Source organism: Gallus gallus, chromosome 3, assembly GCF_016699485.2.
Source record: "Gallus gallus isolate bGalGal1 chromosome 3, bGalGal1.mat.broiler.GRCg7b, whole genome shotgun sequence".
In the NCBI taxonomy this organism is placed as follows: Eukaryota; Metazoa; Chordata; class Aves; order Galliformes; family Phasianidae; genus Gallus; species Gallus gallus.
The window spans coordinates 5,090,697-5,100,440 of NC_052534.1; the positions used below are offsets into that span (position 1 = coordinate 5,090,697).

General features: G+C 39.3%; 1 protein-coding gene across 9 annotated transcripts in view; it reads left to right on the top strand.

The window, feature by feature from the left end:
- The window catches only part of MACROD2 (MACRO domain containing 2), an 838,556-nt gene that overhangs the window by 325,114 nt on the left and 503,698 nt on the right, over nucleotides 1-9,744 (top strand). The window lies entirely within an intron of this gene.

Sequence of the window (9,744 nt, forward strand, 5' to 3'; positions counted from 1 at the left end):
GCTTCCAATTTGGGCCAGGCAGGGTAATATAGAAGTCAAGATCCTGAGAGTCAGATTTGCTGTCCTTGTAATGCAGACACCCATTCTGCTGATAGTGTGCCAGGTTAGACTTGGAGAAACTTGTCTTATGCGAAGTTCCTGAAGGAAGTTTTCCCTGCAGTGTCACACTGCCTACAAGCATGTGGAAAAACACAGGTTACATTTTGAGAACTGCCTTGAAGATGTCACCTGCATCGTCTTCTGATCTGTCAAGAGGAGCAGTGAAATTTCCACTTACTTATTAAAGATCTTTCTCACTACAGGGGTCGGGTAACATACAGCATGTGGGAGAGATGCATATAACCTAAAATAGATTTACAAGATTCTCATGTTTGAAGAGCGGCCCGCTACACTTAAGGTTTTCTTAAGTAATTCTGTTGTTTTTATACATGGTATATTATGCTATAGATAATCTCTGCAGTTGGGTAGCATTTGGACTGCCTGGGTGTTTATTCTCTTTAAATGCATGCTGCATTTCTAATCTACTAAAGAGGGGATTTGAGTAGTTCAGATACTTCACTGATGTGGTCTTCCTGAAACTTTCTAGCTTTCCAATCTCATGGTTGTGGCCTCTCTATATCATTTTGAAATATGATGTACTCGTACAAGCTATTGGAAGCTACCTAGATGAACCGGCACGTGCACGTAGTCAGAAAGCTGGAGAAAAACAACACAGCAGGAGAGGGTTTTTTTTCCCCCTCGGTAATGTCATGTCTTAAGCCTTACTGGCAATAATATGCTCGGCCAGAAATATGAGTTTTTAATTGACCCTGCCCTTTTAATAAATCATGTCCAGTCTCAAAGATTCCTGTTCCCACAGACTTCAGCAGGGGTGAAAGGTCAGCCCTCCTCGCAAGTGCTGGCCTCTCAAAAAAGGAAGAAATCCTTCGTTGCTCAGCCCCCACTTCGGGGCAAAACAAGATATTGAATTTCGAGTTTCTTCTGTGCTGCCTCATGAGTGACTTCCAAAGCTGCTTTGGTGGTTTCTTGTTTTTTTTTTTTTCCTCCTGAAAATACTGCATTGCGGTATATGATCTTGCGGACCTGAGGTGTCAATACATTTGTTCAGTCAGAAACACTCTTTCTTTGTTGAACATGACTTTGTGACTCTTGCTCCTCTGAAAGGAAATGTTTCTCTCCTCGCGTTGTTTCTCGGTAATTATTTTTATTTGTTGTGATCAGTTTCTGATGACAGCTTTATAACAAGACACCCATGTCTCCGTGATGGACATGATTGTTGTTTCCTTATTAATGCTGAGAGGTGCCAGAGCTCATGGCTGAGCAGTCAAATAAATGAAAGGACACAGCTTCCTGCAATTGTGTTCCCTAGTGACAAAGTTCTGCCTAAATAGATGCTGTAGGAAAGCTACTATATTCTGGTTTGACTTCTCAAAGAATGGTTTTAAAACTAATGTGTTTCCTTTGCCTATACAGACCATTACATAGTATGCAAATGAAGTCATTATTTGATTTTCAGCTGTGAAGGAGTCAATCTGCAGAAGAAATCTAGAGTATTTTGATAAATGTATTTCTGCTCTTCCCTGACATTTACAGTTTTGTCATATTTTTGCTGCTGTTATTTCATCAAAGATTTGTCATGCAGTCAAGTGTTCTGGTACCTGTTGGTGTGGCTTTTGGGATAATCTAAAAAAGAGACCTGTTTTTAGTAGTAAACAATTCATTGTGCTAGCAACCAGAGCTGGCATAAGTGCTCTTATATGAACAAGACTGATGCTTCCTGAGTAAGAATTTAAATTAGTTCTGCTTTTCAAGTTCTGAACATGAAACACTTACTTTTGACCTTGGGCTTAAGCATTGCATTATTTTTTTCTAGATGTGTTGGATATTAGACAGCGTCTGTGGACGAACATCTTCACCTTAATATTGTGACAGAAGGTTACGCTGCTCTTAGTAAACACAATGTGCTTGTAGACATAAAATTGCTTTCTACTAAAACCTTTTAAGTACATATTTCCCCATCGGGAAGTAACAACATATTCTTAGTTGGGGAAGGTGAGACTATTTAAAAACCCAGATTCTTAGTATAGATGCTTCTAAATTCAGACTCATTAATCAATTTCACAATCAGAGTGGAGTAGCAAAAAAGTGTGTCATCTGGAGTTGTGATTATTTCCATCAACAGCATCAGTTTATACAGTGTGACTTGTTTACTAAGGAAATAAGTAGGAAATATGAAAAAAGGGGATTTTTCCCAAATTACAGAGTATTTTAAATTGGAGGTTATATAACAAGTAGGAAGCAGCCAAGAAAAGTTACGGTCCTTTCTTTTTGCAGAGTGAAGAGTGAACTTTTGACATGCTGACTTAGATTTCTTGTCTGAATTTACCTTGTTGGAGATGTACTGGCTTTGTATCTTGTGACATTCAGCTGGGACCCCGTTACTTCTTTACAGCTACAGCCAAACTCATGAGTCAGAGGAATCCTTCCCTTTATTTCATCTGAAGCCATTTTTACAAGCGACACTAGCATTTTCACGTGTCTACTGGGGACGTTGATGAGGGGAAGAAAATAAATGGAGTAATAAAAGTGAGCAGATAATTGTCAGGAAAATGAAATGGGAAAAGAGAAAAAGTGGTTTAATCTTAAGAAAGGAGAGCCAACTTGGGGTAGGATTCACTTCTGTTTTCTGCAGTATGCTTTTGTTAAAGTGGAAACTAACTTGCTGAAGGAATCAGAAACTCCCATGTCAATCCGTGGAGAGGAGAAATAGCAGAATACATTTACAGTCCTGTGAAGCTGGCCTTGCTAGCTTCGTTCAATTTCACTTACGCTAACCGCCTAGAAAACAGCAATATAACTGGATTTCTGCTGCCACACCTTATTAAACACCGCTGCTTATACATGAGCTGAGCAGATCCCACTGATACTTCAGGGCACAGGAGTTACGCTTGGCTATGAGAGGGGCAGCCTGAGTTTCTGCATCATATATTGTATGGCCTGTAGGATTTCAAAGGCTGTCAAAGAGATGTTAGGAACCTGGAGCTCCCAGCAGCCCCTATATAATGCTGAAGGGACTAAGAATCGTACTGTTCTTATGGAAAAAAAAAAACAACAACCCCAGAGAAATGCAGCACGGTAAGAAGACAGGTTCATTTTCTTGATATTATGTGGAAGCAGCAAGGTGGGGAAAGAGATTCTCAGTTTGTGTATCAGGTGCAAATTTCTGTCTATTACCCATAGCTCCTCATGGGCTCCTCAGCCTTCACCTGAAGAGCTGCCCAAGTCTTGGGATTCTGTTTGCTGGAAAATGATGCTCTATCATGAAACATGTAAGGAGATATTTTCATCTTTTCATCCTTCTTTGGATTTTTGGAAAACAGCTGAAATCCAAATTGTGCCGTTAGCAATACTGAAGTAGATCTTTGAAGACTTGTTCAAAGTCAGGGAAATCACTATTTATGAACTGCACATGTGTGATCCTGTTGGGATTTTGAGGTGTCTTGAAAGGCATTTCTAAACGAATTGTCTTTTGTCATCCAGTACTTAAGTATTTTCCTGTGTTTGAATATTCAGTTGCTCCATTACCTGTGGTTCCATAAACGTGTACGCTGTTTAGAGTCAGTGGCACAAACATGGCAGTCCCTTTGCGCTTATCTATGTAATGACAAATGATTTCATAGTTTTCCTTTTAGTAGCATCTGAAAACCATAAATATAGCAAAGTATAAAGCTATCTCAATACAAAATGATATTGACAGCCTACTGAGAAGTTAATCACGATGCAATTAAGAAGGGTGTTCATAGAGCTCTCTGTTTGTAAATGGAAGACACAGCAGCAACAGGGACACACGTGTTAGAAACTCAATCAAGTAAGTGGCAGCCACTCAGTTCTCCAGCTACCTGAAGTGTGTGTGACATGCAGGCACTTTTGCAATTATGAATACTCATTTGCTCTGATCCGTCTATCCTTTTGCTGCCTTTCTGTGGACTTGATTTTCAAGGACGAGCAGTCACACACTGTCAAAATAAACCGCTGCAAAAATGAGTCCTTTACTCCTCTGCTGATCTGAAGAAATTCTAGCTGAGTGTTCATATCCTGGTATTTCCAGTTCCCTTTAAAATGCATGTTTTAAGAATTTTGTCAAAGCTTACAGATTAAAAGATAAAATTAGATGCACAGAGATGCATAATGACAGTTCAAGGCGACAATTTTCCTCTATATGAAGACTTCATTGTATGATGTCAAGAACCATTTGTTAATTTTTTCTAACTGTGAATGGATTTAGGTCCTGTGAAGTCTAAAGTCTCATTTTTACTTCATGCTTAGCTTTTGAAAAAATCTACTTGATAATACAGGGATTCTAACTTAGTCTGACACTCCAGTGGAAATTCAAAGTTGTCTTTTCTGTCCTTGTTATGTTCCTTTTCTGCCAATGAAAATATTGCAGCATGGAGATTGTCAGTCATCAAATAGCACTAGGGTAGGTTTTCCTATTAGTTTTGGCTGTCAGCAGTGTGTATGGAGCAAACACAGAGTGGTTTCAAATGCTTCAGTACCCAGACACGACTTGATAAAAGGACGAGACTTCATCCCCTCTCCCCCTTTATTTTAAATATATTATCTTCCCAATACATGCTAGATCTTAGTAAATTTCCCTCTACAGCACAAGATCCTGATGTGTGCTGTGTAGTAGTTTCTTGTTCATAGCATGTATTTTGATTTAGGAACTGGTAGGTTGGAATGAGGGTATAAGGATACAGCTAGCAATTAATGTTTAATGTCTCCAAAAGTTTCCTATAATCTTGTATGCCTGGACTTGCAAGAAGAATGACACACACTGAGGAGTAGATTTAATTAGATGTCAGCTAAACTAATTTATTTACAGATGTATCTGGCAAAAAGTTGTGTAGTGCACTGCAGGTTCTAATTCGTATTCGTCAATTTTAGTAGGGCTGCCATGAGCTACTCTCCCTTCCTGATCTGATTTTTGTCTGTGGCCAGTCTTGACCCCATGAGAGGCATTAGAACTCAGCCAGAGTCTTTCACTTTCGTTGTCATCACCTTTCAACTGATTTCAAGGAACCAGACTTCCATGGAAGAGATGGTCGCCCTGGCTGTCTGCCACATGCTAATTGGTTTAGTTCAAGCAGCTACATCCTGATCCGTGTGTATAGATACTGAAAGTGGTGGTGGTGATGGTAGGGAAAGTAATTTAAATATGTGAGAGAAAATCATTCTCTATTCTGGCAAGCCCATCAAACCCCATGAAACTGTATCTTATTGTGAGCCCGTGGCCTTGGAGGTTGGTTGCACTTGAAAAAATACATATGTGAACCAAATACCTTGCCGTCTTGTACAGATGATGCTCTACTCAGAACCCTTTCAAACCCAACCAACTTAAATAGGGCTGGGAACCATAAACTGGAAAAGGTGTACGACCTCTTTCATCCTGCTTGACCAAGTAGTGCTGCCCTGTCTTTGAGGCTGCACTGATTATACTTTCTCATTTCAGCTTTGTATTATTATTATTTTTTAAATTAAAAATAAATAGGTAAAACAACTCCTTAGAAATGGTATCTCAGGAACAGAACTCTCTGGGGGCATTTTGCTAGAGTTAAGCTTGTTTTCATCCATTTTCCTGAAGGACATGGAGGATAGATGTCCCTTCTGTGATCTTAGTTATGTATGTTAAAGCAAAAGGTATAGTTAAAAGGTTACAGCTAAACTTGACCTTAAACCTGTTTGATGTTCAAATCTTCCATCTGCTGATAGATCCTCTCAAGGGAAGGTCACTGCTTCAGCATAAGAAGTTCCTCACTTCTGCGTAATGTTTGTGTGCCTCATAAAAATCATACAGACAAAAGGGGATATCAGGGGGCTGCTGGCTTTTAGCATCCAAATAAGGAAAACTAGGTCTCCCTATCAGTCCAGTGATCTGTTTCCCAGCAAACATGCACTTTAAAACTGGAATAGGCTTTAGCTTATTTATCAAAACAGGTTATCTGTATGGTATGTTTCTTTTTTCGCCTCAGCAGTTCTATGCGGAGTGGTTCTATCCTTAGATGAGTTGTTACTTCTTGTTAAGCCTACATTTTATGTTTCTCCATTCAGCCCATTTATATCCAATAATACATACCTTCAGAGTAACCCAGATAGCTTCCTTTGTACTTTGCATTGGCGGCGCATACAGCTATGAGCACTGTTAGGCCCCATGACGACTTCTTCATTCCATCAGCCCAAGAATGTGCCGAACTTCTTCAAGAGCTGTTGGCTGCACTACTTGAGACAGGTCTTGTGCTGCACTGAAGTATGTCAGAAACACCCAGCACTTCATAAAGCACTGAATGATGTTCAGTGCAATGCGACTAGTTCCTGTCACTCCTATTTGGTCCCTTGCTGTGTCATGGGTGGGAGAAACACATGCAGGACAGGGCTTTGCTTCTGCTTGTATTTTGCTTCTTTTCCTAAGCACGTGTGAGCAGCTGTCTAGAGAATTAAATGCCATATTTGGTGTGCAGTTATGAGTTTGTTTGCTGTATGACTGAAAAATTGGGCCAACCCTATTGTTATTTTTCTTTTTTTTTCCAATCTCATTTTGTATTTTAGTCAGCCCAGAGCCTCAGTCCTTTTTGAACTGCCTGCAGTTTGTCTGCATCAGTTCTGGGAGGCAGTGTGGTGCAGGGGTTAGGCAATAAATCTGGGCTCCTGGCACTGGTTCAGACTTCCCGTGTGATCTTGATAAATCATTTACCCTTATTGCCTCAATTATGAAACTAAAAGAGGTAATATTTACTTAACTCTGAGGTACTGTAAAGTTAAAGTGTTTCAGAGCTTCTCCACTATTACTCTGGCTAGCTGTGCATCTTTTATCTTTATTCCCTCCCATACTGAACTTTGTCTTTAGCATCTCTTTGTTCTCCCCCCCCTTTTTTTTCCTCTCTCTCTCTCTTTTTTTCCCCCTTTTTTCTTCTCTCCTTGGTTATTTGCTGCTGCCCATTTTATATCTGAGTTGTTTTCTTATTGTGGAGGGTAGTGCTCTCTGGCTTGTGATCTTTTGGTGTGTGTGCCATCCCAAAGCTCTCCCCTTGGAAGTCTTCTGGAGTGTTTTGCTGCATTTTTAGGTGGATTTTGCCCAAGCTTTACAGAATTGCAGCTCTGTAACACGCTTTGGCTTTGTTAGTGCCCCCGCCGTTGTTTTCAGCTATGTTCATATAAATACATGCTGCTATCTCGTATATTCTGCCTGTGCTTTCTTCTTTCCCTTTTTATTTTGGCGTAAGAAGCATCGCTGGAAAATTGTACTGCATTCTCAGTTCTGAAGTAGCAGTGTTCAGTAGTAATTACCTTCTCACAGATATGCCTGTATTCTTAAATGAAGAGAAACCTCCAAGTTTAAATGTAGAGCAGAGATGCCCGTCTACCTGAACTACTTCAAAGCGTGCCTGTTTGTGCAGCTGTATCATCGGCGCATACATATTTTATGGTTCTTCATGTTTGTCTGTCACAGGGATTATGGAAAAACCAAATGAACAAATAAGTGTGTGAAAATTAATATGCTTGTAATTTGAGGACTATTGTTCTTGTTACTCGAACATTTGTTTTACTTAATAGATTTTTAAAATAACAAGCCCATAAGATTTGCTTTTTCTTTTGTTCAGTTATTTCCTTGGGACATAAATTCCAATCTTTCAAAAGCTTTTTGCAATTAATTTGGAGCTATTCTCCTGTGTTGTTTTTTATAATGATAGAAGAAAGTATTCAAAAAATTCAATTTTGAGATTCATCTACTCTGCATTTTCTGGAAGAGTTACACCTATTTAAAATGTGCTAATGATACCCTGAGACAGATGTATCAGAACTGCAGGAGAAAACCTTTAGTCTTCATTTTTCTGGTCTGCACTCAATACGGTCTCTGATATCGCTGGGTGAAATGTTTACTTCAAGTCTGGAGCCTGTTATGGACTGTAGGCCTAATCAGCAGGCTCCATGAGAGATGACTCAAACATTGATTTAAGCTCTTCTCAAACTCTGGACACTTTCTGCAGTCTTTCAGCTCCCAGGGCACGCAGTGGAGCCTCTTCTTAACCCCAGTTCTCTCTATCTCTCTGCTTCACAGGCTTTGGGATTTAGATTGACGTATCTCCCAACATCAAGGGCTTTTGAATCTCATGGAGCAGTTTTAGACTTACCAAGTACAGAATCGTAGTAGATACTTTTATTTTCAGCAACAGATCTGTTCAGAGGTGGTCCATTTGATGATCCCATCTCTGGCTAGAGTTCTGTTCCTCTACAACTTTCCCAAAGCAGGGATGTCTGATAGCGTAGTGTTTGTAAGCTCAATAGCATATAGCGTGCATTGAAGAGGATACAGCTCTGCAGGCTTTAGCAGGAGCAGTTCTTGTTCCCATGCCCATAACCCTCATGCCTTCACTGCTGAGAGACACTTGCTTGAACGAAAATGTATGTGGGAGTTCTGTGCTCATAGTTACTCCCTCTTCTGTAATGTTAACTATAAGGTATCAATTAGAATGATGATTACGCTGTTTAAATAGCACCTGTTTTTCTATTTTGAATTGGCACTTTAAAAGCCAGTGATCAAGTTATTGCTTTATTAACGTAGATCTGGTGAATATACTAACTAATGACTTCAGGATTTGATGTGACGTGAATGTTCTATTAATGCAGAGGAAAAATTAGGCTATCATCCCTGTCAAGCAAGAAACAAAGGAATGATGAATGGGGTGAATACTTATCCTAGTTCCATGAGGCTTAATGCAAGTTTGAGGTACCACCCTGAGATAATCATTTGAAGAATTATTTTTAGACTAAAAAAAAGAACAAAGTGAGGTACTGTGTGTTAGATCCCCTGAATGAGAACACAACAGGACTTTCCTAGCCACACGGGAGGAAAGTCTTGGTGTTTCACCTTTAGCATTTACCACTGGTGGTTACTGTGGTGAAGGGCTGTGGAAGAAAGTTAAAAGCCATAATTTTCAGTAAACTTGAGCTTTACCTTTGCTCTTTGTGTGTGTGTGTGTGTGTGTGTGAATTAAAAGGGGAAAAAAACAACCCTACAATAAAATTGCATCTACCAAGGGATAGCAAGCAGTTCTGTAACACCTGCAGCATTTATGTAAAGGACTAGTTTAAGGTCTCCTCTTCTTCAGATTCAGTTTAATAGAATGAACACTGCAACCATTTGTCCTAGAGATATATTCCTCTAAAAGGTTTCTTTATTGACTTTTTTTTCAGTGTTTCCTTTCTGTAATTTCTGTGGAGTTTAATTATTAGCCCCAGGTATCCCGGTTGAAATCTAGACTATAAGAAATGGAAGTTTAAATTGAGACCTGTCTTTTGAAGTGCCTTTGAATTGTTTTAATATAGCTGCTATAATGTATGTTTCTCTGTTTACACTATTGGATAAATAAGACAAAAATGATAACTTCTGTTTGAATTTTAGTATATGAAGCTGGAGAGTGCATGTCTACATGATTAAAGTGGTATTGAAGCATTATTAAAAAGCTGTAATTTCAAGTATTTTATGCTTTGTTTTGCATATAGTCAGTCTGCAGGGAAAACTAGTTGCTTAATGTAATTCAGGTTCTTGTGCTTTACTGAAGTTGAAGAAACTTTTCATTGGTCCCTGCTGGCTTTAGATCAAGCCTTTGGTTTAAGTATTGATTAAAAGAGAAGCTCAGTATAAATGGGAAGCCAAGAGAATTAATATAGTGAATGAGGTGAACT